We start from the raw sequence: 14214 nt of genomic DNA on the forward strand, positions 1-14214 counted from the left end.
ACAAGAAGTTAAAAGACCATAGAACAATTATAATTTTCTCATTAACTATTAAGATTGTTTTACATGATGTCAGCTCGCATAGTCATTTTCTATGTTCTTATACCATCATGCAAAGTGAGATCCACCTGTAATTTCCCTGTATTTTCCCCAGGGATTTGGGAAGCCCCCTTATATCATACACTACATTTCTGCATGTACTTGGGTCTATTATTGGAATTCCTATTCTATTCCATTTGATCTGTCTCTTCATGCATCAACACACATTTTAAATTATAGAGGCAAGCTCATTGGTGTTGTTAATTTCTTTCCCAAGGTTTTCTGGCTTTTATAAGCAATCCTGCTTCAGAATATAGAAACATTTTTACTTCTTCCTTTTAGTCCACATGTCTTTTTATTCCTCTCCTTGCCTTATTATAATGGCTAGGACTTTCAGTACAATTTTTCATCATCAAATTGATGAGAGTAAGCATTATTGCCTTGTTCAGTATTAGGGAGAAGAAATTCAGTATTTGAATGTTAAGTATGATGTTAGCTGTAGGGATCTCCTCCACCCTTCATGCATGCTCTTTATCAGATTAAGGAAGTTTCCATCTTTACTGAGGTTGCTGAGAATTTGTATTATGAATTTCTATTTTCTTGACTATTCTTGCTGGGTTTTTTTTCCGTATCAATTTAATCTATCTAGTTCAAAACATTTTTGGAATTTTATTATAATCGTGTTACTTTATAAATTAACTGAGAACTGATACTTTTATGATGTTAAGTCTTTCTGTTCAAAATCTTAATGATTCAGTCTTTATTCAAGTACAGTTTGTAATTTTAGTAATGTTTTAAAAGTTTTGTTAAGGTATTTTTATATTATGGCTTTGCCTAGATATTTTAACTATTTTTCTTCCTATTCTGAATGGGGCCTTTCTTATATTTCTAACAGATTATTTTTTATATACATGGAGACCCTATTAATTTCTTCATACTAATTTTAAACTCTTCTACTTTGCTAAAATTCTTGTACATTTTAACACTTTTTTTCTCATAGACTCTTCTGGATTTTCCAAAAATCCAATCCTATCTTATTACCTACTAATAATACTAGTTTTACCTTTTGCTTTTTGCTTTTTGCCCTGTAATTGTTTTTTTCTTTTCTTTTTTTTCCCCCTAACTGCATTAACTAATATTTTCAATATGGTGTCTACTAGTGGTGCTGATAGTAGATGTCCTTGTATTAGTCTTTAATTTTGTTGGGAGGTCTCTAGTGTCTCTCCATAAAGTAAAATGCTGGATTTTGGATTGTGATATAAAATTTGTTGAAAATGTCATCTGATGCAGCTGCTGTCGAAAACAGTGTGGAGGTTCCTAAAAAAATTAAAACTAGATCTACCCTATGACCCAGCAATAGCACTGCTAGGAATTTACCCAAGGGATACAAGAATGCTGATGCATAGGAGCACTTGTACCCCAATGTTTATAGCAGCACTCTCAACAATAGCCAAATTATGGAAAGAGCCTAAATGTCCATCAACCGATGAATGGATAAAGAAGTTGTGGTTTATATACACAATGGAATACTACTTGGCAATGAGAAGGAATGAAATATGGCCTTTTGTAGCAACGTGGATGGAACTGGATAGTGTGATGCTAAGTGAAATAAGTCATACAGAGAAAGACAGATATCATATGTTTTCACTCTTATGTGGATCCTGAGACACTTAACAGAAGTCTGTGGGGGAGGGGAAGAAAAAAAAAAGAGGTTAGAGAGGGAGGGAGCCGAAACATAAGAGACTCTTAAAAACTGAGAACAAACTGAGGGTTAATGGGGTGTGGGAAGGAGGGGAAGGGTGGGTGATGGGTACTGAGGAGAGCGCCTGTTGGGATGAGCACTGGGTATTGTATGGTAACCAATTTGACAATAAATTTCATATTAAAAAAAACACTTCTGGTGGTGTTAAGTATCATCTGATAGTTAAAACAAATCAATAAAAAAATGTCATCTGAGTTCTTTTTTCTTTTATGATTAATCAGTTTGGTTTTAAGGTGAGTTTCAGGGAGACTTTTTAAACCACTGCTACCATGATGATATCACAGAAGGTTCCTCAACGTTTACATTTTATTTAGTAAGAGAACAGAGAAAGAGAGAAACAGAGCAGGAGAGACCAGACAGAGATGTATTTCCTCTGTGACTAGAGACAAATGACTCTAGTGAGGAGATTGCTTGCCTGAAGGAGACAGAAATCTTGTTCAATCTATTAATAGAAGATAAACCACTAGAGTGCTGTTAATGTGTGCAGCAAGTTAGCTCTGGAAGATGCAACATGACAGGAAAATCCCTATAAGCAAATATGAAGTACATCACTGGGAAATTGACCAAGAGCTAATATTAAAAATTCTGTCTGTAGATCACTCTAAGAGCTCATTTGATGCACTAGGTAGCCTCGGGATTAAATTGACCACATGTGAAAGAATTCGAGTCCTTTATCTTTGGAGTCATACTCCAGGCTCAATTGAGGCTCAGTGATAAGTAAGTAAGTTATTTTAAATCAACTAAAAAGCATCCAGTGAGATTAATTTTTCATTTCTTCAAACTCTGTACCTGTTCACTCCAGACAATTTTGACTTCTTACATGTTAGTACTTCAACCTAGTGGAAATACTTTCTTATCAGAACTAAAATTCCTAGTTCTAATGCTCTTTCGTTGGGAACATTTTCAGAGGATACATAACTTATGCAATACTATACTAACCATCAAAACTCCAACTTTTTTATTGGGACTACAATAGTTTATTTTTGCTTTTGTTTCCCTTGCCCCAGGAGACATATCTAGAAAAAAGTTGCTACAGCCAATGTCAAAGAGGTTACTGCCTGTGTTCTCTTCTGGAACTTTTATGGTTTAGGATTTCACATTTAGGTTTTTAATCCCTTTTGAATTTACTTTAGTATATGGTTAAGAAAGTGGTCCAATGTCATTTTCTTTGTATGTTGCTGTCCAGTTTTCCCGAAAGAAAGAAATATAAACGTATCACTAAAGGAAATCAGCAAACCATAAAAGCAAGAAGGACAAAAAAGGATCAGAGAAAACCTTTAGAAACAACCACAAACAAATAACAAAATGACAATAAATACTTATCTATCAATGATTCCTTTGAATGTAAATGGACTAAACATTTCAATCAAAAGATATAGGGTGTCAGAATGGATTAAAAAAAAAACAAGACCTATCTATAGGCTGCCTACAAGAGACTCATTTTAAACCCAAAGACACCTGTAGATTGCAAGTGAGGGGATGGAAAAATATCATGCAAATGGATATCAAAAGAAAGCTGGAGTAACAATATTTATATCAGACAAAATAGACTTACTACAAAAGCTACAACAGAAGACAGAGGGGTGCTATGTAATAATAAAGGGCACAAGCCAACAAGAAGATACAGTTGTAAATACTTGTACGCCCAACATGGAAGGACTAAAATACACAAAGCAGGTAAAAACAAACATAAAAGAAGTAATTTATAATAATACAATAATAGGGGCCTTTAACACCCCACTTACATCAGTGGACAGATCATCCAAACAGAAAATCAACAAGGAAACAGTGTGAAGGAAACTGATCACACTGGATCAGATGGATCTAACAGATATATTCACAATATTCCATCCTAAAACAGAAGAATACACATTCTTTTTCAAGTGCACACAGAACATCCTCCAGAATAGATCACATATTAGGCCACAAAACAAGTCTCAACATAAGAAGATCAAAGTGATACCATGCATTTTTTCTGACCACAATGCTATGAAACTAGATGTTAACCACAAGAAAAAATCTGCAAAGACTCCATGGTCTCCAAGACTACATGGAGGTTAAATAACATGCTACTAAACAATGAATGGATCAACCAAGAAATAAAAGAAGAGATTAAAAAGTACATAGAAACAAATATTCAAAAATTTAAAATCTTATTAAGTAGTCACCTTTGCAAGAAAATGTTTTTTTCTCATTGTGCTCTTATTTTTTTTTTATTTTTAAAAATTTTTTAAATTTTATTTAATTCCAGTATGGTTAACATATATTGTGCCTATCTATAATAGATTCCTACTTTGGATTGAGACAGTAGAAAATATAACCATGTGTTAGTAAAACATATACACACACAACGGCAACAACAAAGAAACAGTCTCTTCTTTGAGCCTGAGTGGCTCAGTCAGTTAAGCATCTGATTTCAGCTCAGGACATAATCTCACAGTTCGTGGGTTCAAGCCCTGCATCGGGCTCTGTGCTGACACCTCAGAGCTTGGAGCCTGCTTCAGATTCTGTGTCTCCCTCTCTCCCTGCTCCTCTCCTGCTTATGCTCTCTCTCTCAAAAATAAATAAGTAAACCTTAAAAAAAACAGTCTCTCATATACACAGTTCTCAAAATTGTTAGATAAATATTCTGAGGCTCTAAGTATATGATGTTATTATCATCTGGTATAGAAAATTAATATTTTTCTAAACTGTATTATTTCAAGAAGAGTACAGTTTTGTGTCTACATCATTCTACACTATTTGATAGGAAGAAAAATAGTTTGTGTTAGGATTTTAAAAAATCTGTATATCAAGTTTGGAGCCTTTTTTTTGGAAGTATTCCATTAAATAAAATAGAAACCCCTGAGATCTGGGGAATAATGCATGTGGGAGTGGGGAAGGAGGCTCCTAGGAGTTGCCAATGAGTATTACTCATCAAGAGTACTCTCCTAATTTGAAAGTTGCCAAAAGAAATCTATTGGAAGAATATCTCCACCCACGTGCTTAGAATTTTAAACAGAGGGTTAGTGTGAGGAAATGTGAAAGGGGTCTCCCAGATAAAATGGAAAATAGAGGAACACCTTTAGGAAAATCATGGAAAGATAGTGCAATGAAAGATGGAACATAAAAGAAATCTCTTCCTTTCTCTACAGACCTATGGGATTATGACAAAGGAGTTCCATGTAGGATTTCATTTGAGAAAAAGGAATATCAGCTACTATGATTGAGAAAACATTGGATTAGATAGAATTCATGGTCTCTTTCAATTATAAAATATGTAAGAGTAGAATGTTTATTGTAATAATATTCATTGTAGTGAACAATGTTGTGCCCTGGGCAAAACTTCATGGGAGAGAGAGAGAGAGAGAGAGATCAGGAAAATGGGAACACATCAATACTTATCTCCTAGGCTTTTCAAAAAGTTAGACACACATGTCCTCTTCAGCAGCCCTTGTCAAGCCTCAGTTTCTCTGCCTGGTGGGTATCTGGCTTTGTTTATGGCCCATCAGTTGGCCAGTGGGAAACTACCCTCTGAGACTAGCTGCTCCCCTATTCATATAATCAAGTCTGTATCATTGTGCAAATCTTTCAGGAACATTGTTTCAGCAACAAATCTGCAGGAAGTTGAGAAGTTAGGGAAACAAATAGAGTAATAATACCATAATTTTTTAAAGCCCACAGAAAAAGGAAAAGACTAACCAAGAAAATACTATGATGGTTTTCTTGGAGACTGAAGGGAAGTCTGACATTCTGATGTTCTAATCCAGATAAAGCAACAAGTAGTTAATAGTTGTCAGTTGAAGGGAAAAACCCAACAACAGTGTTATCTATTTTAATGGACACCTTCCGTTTCCTTTTTTCACCCAGGCATGGTTCCTGTCTTTTAAAGGAGGAAGTTTGGTCATCCATGGACTAATACATCATGAAATTCTGCCTGTCAGACTTTATGTGGAAATAGGGTCTGCCAAGTTGGCTTGTGGTTTTATGCTTACATAGAATCTTCTGCAGAAACTCATTCTTTGCTCTATCAAAGACAAATTCTAACAGGCATTGTTGTCCTGTCAAACCTTTTATTCCCCTCATGACTGTTTAACAGATACCTCTAAACTCAAATTTGAAGACTCAAAATTTATCATCTATTTTTTCTACTCTCTTGTATCCCTGCCTGATAGGTATTCAGGTTCCTTTATGAGGGAGGTATTCTGATTCTAGATTTTCTAGGATCCTATGTCTAAGATCCTATGTCTTTCTATTGATTCACCTTCTCATAGGCATTTTAAAGTTGCTGTGCTTTCTATCTCTGTGTTCAAATATCTTTTGTTGCCCTTTTCTTTTACAACCCTGAATATGATATCCTAAGTGGCATCCTTCTAATAGTAGTTAATTCTTTATAAAATATTAATGTCTTCATCCTTCCGGATTGTGACCTCCTTCTGTCCTAGAATATTGACACTAATTATGTGAATGATAGCGCATTCAGGTAGGAAAATATCTTTAAAATATACAACTCTCAAAAAGTCACTCAAAGTATTCACCAAATGCTATGATGGATCTTACTAAGATTATACCTGAGTTTTACTAATAGGAATCCATTGTGGTGGATTAACTTTCTTCTAAGTTATCTCTAATAACTTAGTGTTTCTGACCAAACTAAAGGAGTTATCTGGCAAATATTCAGCTTCTATAGAGACTATAAAATTTTAATTTGAGTGACTTCCTTCCCCAAATCACTCTTGTCCAAAATTAGCCAATTTAGTTGTCCTCATAATTTAATTTTTCATTCAAAGTGCAGGAGTTTTATTTACTAGTATAAAAATCTAGTTGATGTATTTTTGTTTTATTTTTTCTGGAATTTAGGCTTCTATATATTTGCTAAGGTACCATTATAGGAATGGCATCAGGAAAGGTATTAAGCCAAGTGAAAGATTTCCAGATTGCCACGGACAAGATATATTACCTATGTATTTACACAGGCAGATGGGGTTGGCCTAATCTCCCCAAATCCACTCTATAAAGAGGGGTTATTGCATTACTTAGTCACCCTCAATTCTCATCAAAGACTCACTAGTAACAGTTGTTGGCATAAGAAATCACCCAAAGCAAAAAGTCCATCCTGTAAGTGTGACTTCATCAGGGATTTACATATATAGCAACAAAGTCAGAACTTACTTCTTATTTACTCACATTCATTTAGTTCATTTCATCCAAGTAGTTCAAAGTGATTAAACAGTTAAAAAATTGCTAGAAGTCAAATCTCCTTTAAGAAATTAATTTTGAAATATAAGGATAAGTTTGATATGTTTGCTAGGAAACTAATTTATAGTATTTACAAGTTAATTGATCTTAAGTGTGTTGTATATATTATCACTTCAAAGGTAAATTGAGAATAAATAAAACTTGATACCTAGCTACTTCAACTGTTCATCTTCGGATAATTTCTTCTCTAGTCTCTGACTGAAAAATAATTTATTTGCATATTTCCTCACAGTCTGTTGATTAAGGGACCTAATACTCCCACAAAGTAATTTACTTAACATGAGCAATTATGTACATCTCAAGCATTCCCATTCACAATACGTGTTCTGGGACTTCCAAAAAGATGACTTAATTTCATGTTAATTAGATTGAAATTAAAAATCCCACCAGAAACATAAGGTCGTGTTCCCAAGATTTACCTCATTTCCCTTCTCTGAGTAAATATATGGGAAGATTTACCATTCTTCTACATGCAGCAAGGAAACTTTTAAGCAAACATTATCTTTGGTAGCTAGGATTTTGTGTGAAAAATATTAGACTGTTTTGGTGGACTCAGTAAAGTTTTAATCATTCCTGAGGCTTAATGTGGATATAACTCTGTTGTGTGTGTGTGTGTGTGTGTGTGTACACTTGTGACTTATTGCTTCATCAAAAAATACAAAAGATCATTATGTTGCTTTGTAGGAAGTTAGGTGAGAAGCAGCTGTGCTGGCTTCCAGCAGAGGATAATGATCCCTGGAGATTTTTAAAATGGACTCCCTTCTGATATTATGTAACAATTTGTGTCTCTTTTCTTGGTATGCCATGTCATTTACACTGTAATTATGCCTTACAGGTTATTTAGTTGGACTGTTTGGTTTGTATACAATAGGCTGTTGTATGGTTTTCTTACTGACGTTTTGTTTTGGGTGTTTGGTAATTTTTTTGTAGGATTTGTATTATGTTGATCTAAGTTGACTCATACTTATCAAAATTCCTTAGGATAACATAATGACCTCCTTGATGCATTTTGTATTATTCTTATTTTATTTGGAGTCAGTGGCCCTTGAGAATAAATGAACACAATGCTTTTAGGTTTTCTCCATTTCTTTGCATTATCCTTAGCCTTGAGTTCATCCCAAATTTTACATTTGACTTGGTCTTTAAAATATTTTGCATTTTTGGTTAGGAAGACTATGAAGGCTGGATGATGAACCTCTTCTTATATCCAGATTCACAGAATTCCAACTGACCTGGACTTTGGTACCAAAAGGGTGCCTAACAGGATGATTTTTAGATCTCCAGATATTTTTTTAACCTCTGGATTGACTCACCATAACCATCTATAATGAACTAATTGGCCAGAATCAATTATAGTTACTGGATTAAACACAGAGGCTTTGGGGGATATGATATAAAGGCATAACTCTATGGGTATACCTTAGGGTCATGAGTAAATTTACCAGATTTGCCATTATGGCCATTACAGAAATCCCAACATTAGATCTCTGATGAGTTCCCTGTGCTCTGAATATATTCAAAGAAAAGTTATTTACTCCTTTGAGATGTTCTGGAGACTTTCTTGCACTTTACCAAAAGGTAACCATAATAGTTATTACAATTTTGTTGTTTCATTTCTGTGACTGCCATACTTTGCTTTCCTAATACTGCCAGAAAAGCAGTTGGACTTATATTTCTTGCCTTTATGAGCTTGGTTTTAAAGCAGAATCAAGGAAGGAAATACAGGAAAAATTTCCTCCTGTCCAGTAAGTCCTTCTCATCCAAAAATAAATAAATAAATAATGCTGCTACTCTCTCTTTGACATGCTGTATAAATCAACTCTAGGAAATTATATTTTCATCTTGTACATGAAGTTATGAAGCAAAAACCGGGCCTCTTTTAAGGAAAAGGACCCAATTATATGCAAGGATGTGCTTCAAAATAAGCAGCAATCATGGCGAGTTTTTTGTTTGCATGTTGCAATCTAATCCTTCTTGCTTTCAATAAACTTAGAGAGTTTATTGGCATCCACATAATTTACTCTGGAGATAATGATATAACAAGCAAACCATTTTATTTTCTCTAGCTTAGCCAAGAGAACATAATCAACAAAAAGATTTTATGTAACCGTGGAGTCTGAGGATACGATTTCTTTTTTTTCCCAAAGATGTTCCAAATCCAAGGTGTCAAGAGAGAAAAACTCCATTACTTCAAATTAGTTATTTCCCCAAAGTTAAATAAGTGGTGACGGTTGATCTAAGAATATACAAGATGGTATATTCCAAAGATTAATCATTTTTGTCAGTTTAGCTATTTTTAGAAATGAAGACATCAGATTTGTTTGTTAGAAATGACTGGCACAATATTAAAGACCAGTTAATTTTATTAAATCTTATTATAATAATTCTTAATTTCACCAGAGACTCTCATGGACTCATTAAGAAATTATCTCGCATGTATTATTAAATACAATAATTATTCATCATAAAGTCCCTAACCATTAGCTGTAAATGCATTTTTTCTTCCTGGAATGTTGAAAACTGGATGGTATTAACAAGTGAAAAATATACACCGTATTTTATTTCTGAGAAGTAGTCTCTCCTTTGGTATTTCTTTCTTAGTTTCTAGTCATATTAAATTTGCAGCCAAATGAATTCAAATAGTTGAAAATGCTTGAACATCACACAAGCAAAGTATAAGTAAAGATAGTATATATGATATGGACACGATGGTTTGTCAGTGGAACCTTTTTAAAGGCTATTAGAAAATGTGAGGAATAAAAGAAATACTTTATTTTCTAAGTTCACATGGATTTATATACTGTGGAAGCAGATATGATGGCATGATTTTAAAGTCAAACGTACCATTTACTTACATGCATCTGGGACTAGACCTTTCCAATACTTTACTGCTACTGTAGCTGTGTAAACTGGCTTCAGTGACTAAAACAGTCTGAATCAATACAGTTAAATAACCTTCACTTTGTTTACTTATCTATCCATAAGCTCCCTCATTCATTTGGCATACACTTATTTTTTTAATGTTAATTTATTTTGAGAAAGAGAGAGAGAGAGAGAGAGAGATTGCACGTGCACACATGAGCAGGGGAAGGGCAGAGACAGGGAGAGAATCACAAGCAGGCTCCACACTGTCAGCACAGAGCCTGAGAAGGGGCTCAATCTCACCGCCGTGAAATCATGACCTGAGCCAAAATCAAGAGCAGGATGCTCAAGCAACTGAGCCACCCAGGTGCCCCAATACACCTATTGAATATGCACCATATACCATATATTGTATTAGGCACTGGAGATACAAAGATAAATAAGACACAAACCTTGCCCTTCAGAAGCTCATAGAGTCCCAGAAGAAAAGTGATACGTTAATAGTATAACAAAAGCAACAATGGAAGCATGTATATAAATGAGCAATTTTACAGGATAGAGGTTGATTTGCTCTATATAGAAAAACCAGCAAATGATTCCTGGAAGAAGCAACACCTGAGTTGGACTTTGAAGCACCATTAAGGGGCACTGAGACCCAAATGGGTCTTGAAAGACTTATAAGAGTTTAGACACACAAAAAAGCAAGATGAATTATTTATGAAAAATACACAGAGTCATGGAAATAAATTGGTTTATTCAAGGAGCAAGGAAAAACTAAGACGAAAATGGTGGTAAGTATAGAACGCTGGGAAACACCACTATTTCAGGAAAGAGGACAGAGCTAAGCAGATGAAGTCAGAGAGATAAGCAGGAAACTTGGATAGAGCTGTGTTTCCAAATTCAAGGGAAGAGAAAATTTCAGAAAGAAGTAGACAGTCTATCAATGCTGAGGAAATGGCAAATAAGATAAAAGCTTTAAAAATGTACGGCAATTAGATCAGTGGCACTTTACCAAAAGCAGTTTCAGGAGAGTGAAGAGGGTAAAATTACCAACTATTTTTCCTGTTCTTGAGGAAAGCTGAAGATAAAGATAAAACTTTCACCAATAGAAAGCTCCCATTGTCCTTAGGGATGTAAAATATAAATGCATTTGTCGTAAGAGTTAGCCCTGTGCTACTGTGGAGTGAGCATGATGTGGTGCTAATTAGGGAAAGGATAAGTTTTGATGGAGGCTGGAAGAGGAATAAGGAAAGAAATCAAGCCTGGGGCTGTCTACAGATAAGGAACCCCAAGCCAGGGGAAGTGGTATCTGAAAACCCACAGGGACTCTGGGAATTGCATGAAGGAGTAAAGATATAAACTTTATAATTTCACTTGACAGGAATGAAGTATAAGTACAAGCTTCATAAATGAAAGTACTTGGGGATTACCAATTTAGAGAGTGACATCCTATCACCTCTAAATAGGGAGAATCATTTTCTACCAAGGCAGATCCATGAAAGCTGTAATAGCTGACATGACAGGAAGGGAAAAATTTGGGAAAACAATGCTGAGGATATTTAGATGCATGGAAATAATTAATACTCTGTGTGATTTACTTTTACCTCAATGCCTTACGAATTAAATACATTTGGTAAAATGTCACCATATGATATCATTTGTAACTCTGTCACGCCATCAATTCTCTTCTCTAGATATTGGCAGGAATTAGTGACCTTATTAGTGATGTGTCTTTACTTAAACTTCTAAAAGTGTTTCTGAGAAGATAGATATTATTAAGGAAACCTGATATTCTTGTATTCTTATTCTTGTACTCTAACTCATCCTTACTGAAGCCCTTGCATTATTTGACTTACCCCCGAAAATAAGTATGTGCTTACAGGTTCTTTTCCATGATTTAAAATTCCCAACAAAAATTATATATTTATCTATTACAAGGCCACATGAGGTACTGTACATCAAATGTGAGCTTTGGATTAAAAATATTTCTTAAAACACAAGTTCATGAGAAGAAAAACTAATGGGGAAAAGGGTGCTTCCTCGGTGGAAAGTTTAAGAAAACAGCATTTGGTGCTGTTTAAAATTCATGCTGACAAAATCAATAGCTAAACAGACTCAAAAGTTCAAACCAACAGGAAAGATGATTTAAGCCACATCTATCTAGATTTAGGACATTTGGCAATTTAGCATCTGTGTTCCCAATAAAGGTCAATAAAATTCCTTTTCCAAACTGAAAAGCAGGATAAAGAAAGAGAATCTTAACTAAACTATGGTCTCAGGCTCATGTTTCCAAGAAATAAGGAAGTATAATGATTAAAATTCCTTAAAGTCAAATGAAATATATTTGACAAGGGAAAATCCAGTGGCTCAATCACTTTTCCTCAATCTGCAAATGGAAATGAAATAATGTGGAGTATATAAATTGAAAAAAAGTAGGCTGAAATACTTTGAGAAGGTCATAGATTTAATTGTCTGAAGTATGCATTTCTCAAATTATTCGTCATTATTCCTTGTTCTTCCACTGACAAGTGGGACAGAGAGATACAAGTATAACGATATATTAATATGTTCTAACCATTATCAGTGCCAGTAACTAATAAATATCTGTCCTTGGACAAAAATAAATCTGGTTATACATCAAAGATAAGATTTGTTGATCCAAGAGTGAGTCACTCAATCATTTGTATTCCGTCCCATAACCAAGAGTGGGAAATTGTTAGATGGAAATAACTTTGTACAAGCTGAATTGGCTTATTCTTTTGTTCTTCCTTTAACATATTCTGCAAGTTATATCACTCACCACTGGAATGGCATAAGAAGATGCAAGTCAAGTTCAAAGGCAAATGAAAACAAAATCAGTAGTTCAGAAATGTATATAAACTGCCCTGTTTCCACTTTGTAATATTATTCATTGTTTCCACCTTTCCCCCATATCATTTGGTCTTCTGTTCTGGCTTCAAGTCTTCATCCACTTCCTATAAAAAGGTGACATAATTTAAAAATGTTTATCTTGCCTCTTATGATACATTCCTTGGAGATACTGCATTGGCTCTTTGCTTGTGGAAAATGGGTGTCTCAATTCTGAGGAATTCAGATGTGAAAGAAGATTGTTGACTAGCTGAATTACAGTCCTATGAGTACCCACCCATAATTAGGATGGGTTTCATTTATAAGAAGCAAATATCAAACTGGCTGTAACTCTTCCTTATTCAGTTTCAGAGACTCACAGGCATCAATCTAAGTCAACTTGCATCATTTGACAGCTAGTTTAGCATGAGCTGCTCAGTCTTAAAAGTCATGTAGTATTCTGTTTATGGTAAAGGAGAAGTAGCTTGTACCATCATAACCATTCTGCAGGTATCAGTGATAAACTCTCAATAAGATATAAAAAAACAACTAATTTTGACTCTTCCTCTGAAGCCATTAAATGTTATGGGAGTGAGATAATACAGCCGGTGGCAGCCATAACAGCTGGAAAGTGGGAGCAAAAACCTCAAAGTAAAGGAGCCACAAAGGAGAAAACACAAAAATATAGGTATAACTCAAACACCTAAACCATGTATGCACAGGGGAGACAGTACCGAGCCCTCTTGTAAACATCGGTTGGAATTCTAAAAGAACAGAGTGGAGATGTCAACTGCTGCCCCCTAAGGGGAACACAGAATCCAACACTAATATCAGTCAAGATGTCTGCCTGCAAGAATAAAAGGCAACACTCTTCAGAGGAAGATAACAGAAACTAGAGTCTCTGTACCACATCATGTGTATGGCTAACATAAAAAAGACTGACCATACCAAAGGTTGGTGAGGATGTGGCACAACTAGAACTCTCATTAGCTGATAACAGGATTGCAAAATGGAGCAGTCACTTTGGGAAACAGTTTTTCAGTTTCCTAAAAAGTGAAACATACACCTAACATAGATATAATCCAGGCCCTCCTTCACTATGTATTCACACAAGAGAAAAAGATATGTATGTGTATACAAAATGTTTACATGCTTGTCCATAGCAATTTTATTTGCAATGAAAAAAAGCTAGAATTGCCTCAAATGTTTATCAGTAGATGAATGGATAAACAAACTGTGGTATATTCATACAATGTAACAAAAAGGAATCAGCTGTATTTAAACAATGTCAAAATAATTATACTGAGTGAAAGAAGACAGGCAAAAAGAGTATGTACTGTATGATTCTATCTATACATATTCCATATATTTATACATATATTCCATATACCGCATATATTTATAGACAATACAGACTAATCTATAGTGATAGAAAGTAGATTAGTAGTAGCTTGGGAAAGAAAAATAGT

The sequence above is a fragment of the Lynx canadensis genome, chromosome A2, assembly GCF_007474595.2.
Source record: "Lynx canadensis isolate LIC74 chromosome A2, mLynCan4.pri.v2, whole genome shotgun sequence".
Classification (NCBI taxonomy): Eukaryota; Metazoa; Chordata; class Mammalia; order Carnivora; family Felidae; genus Lynx; species Lynx canadensis.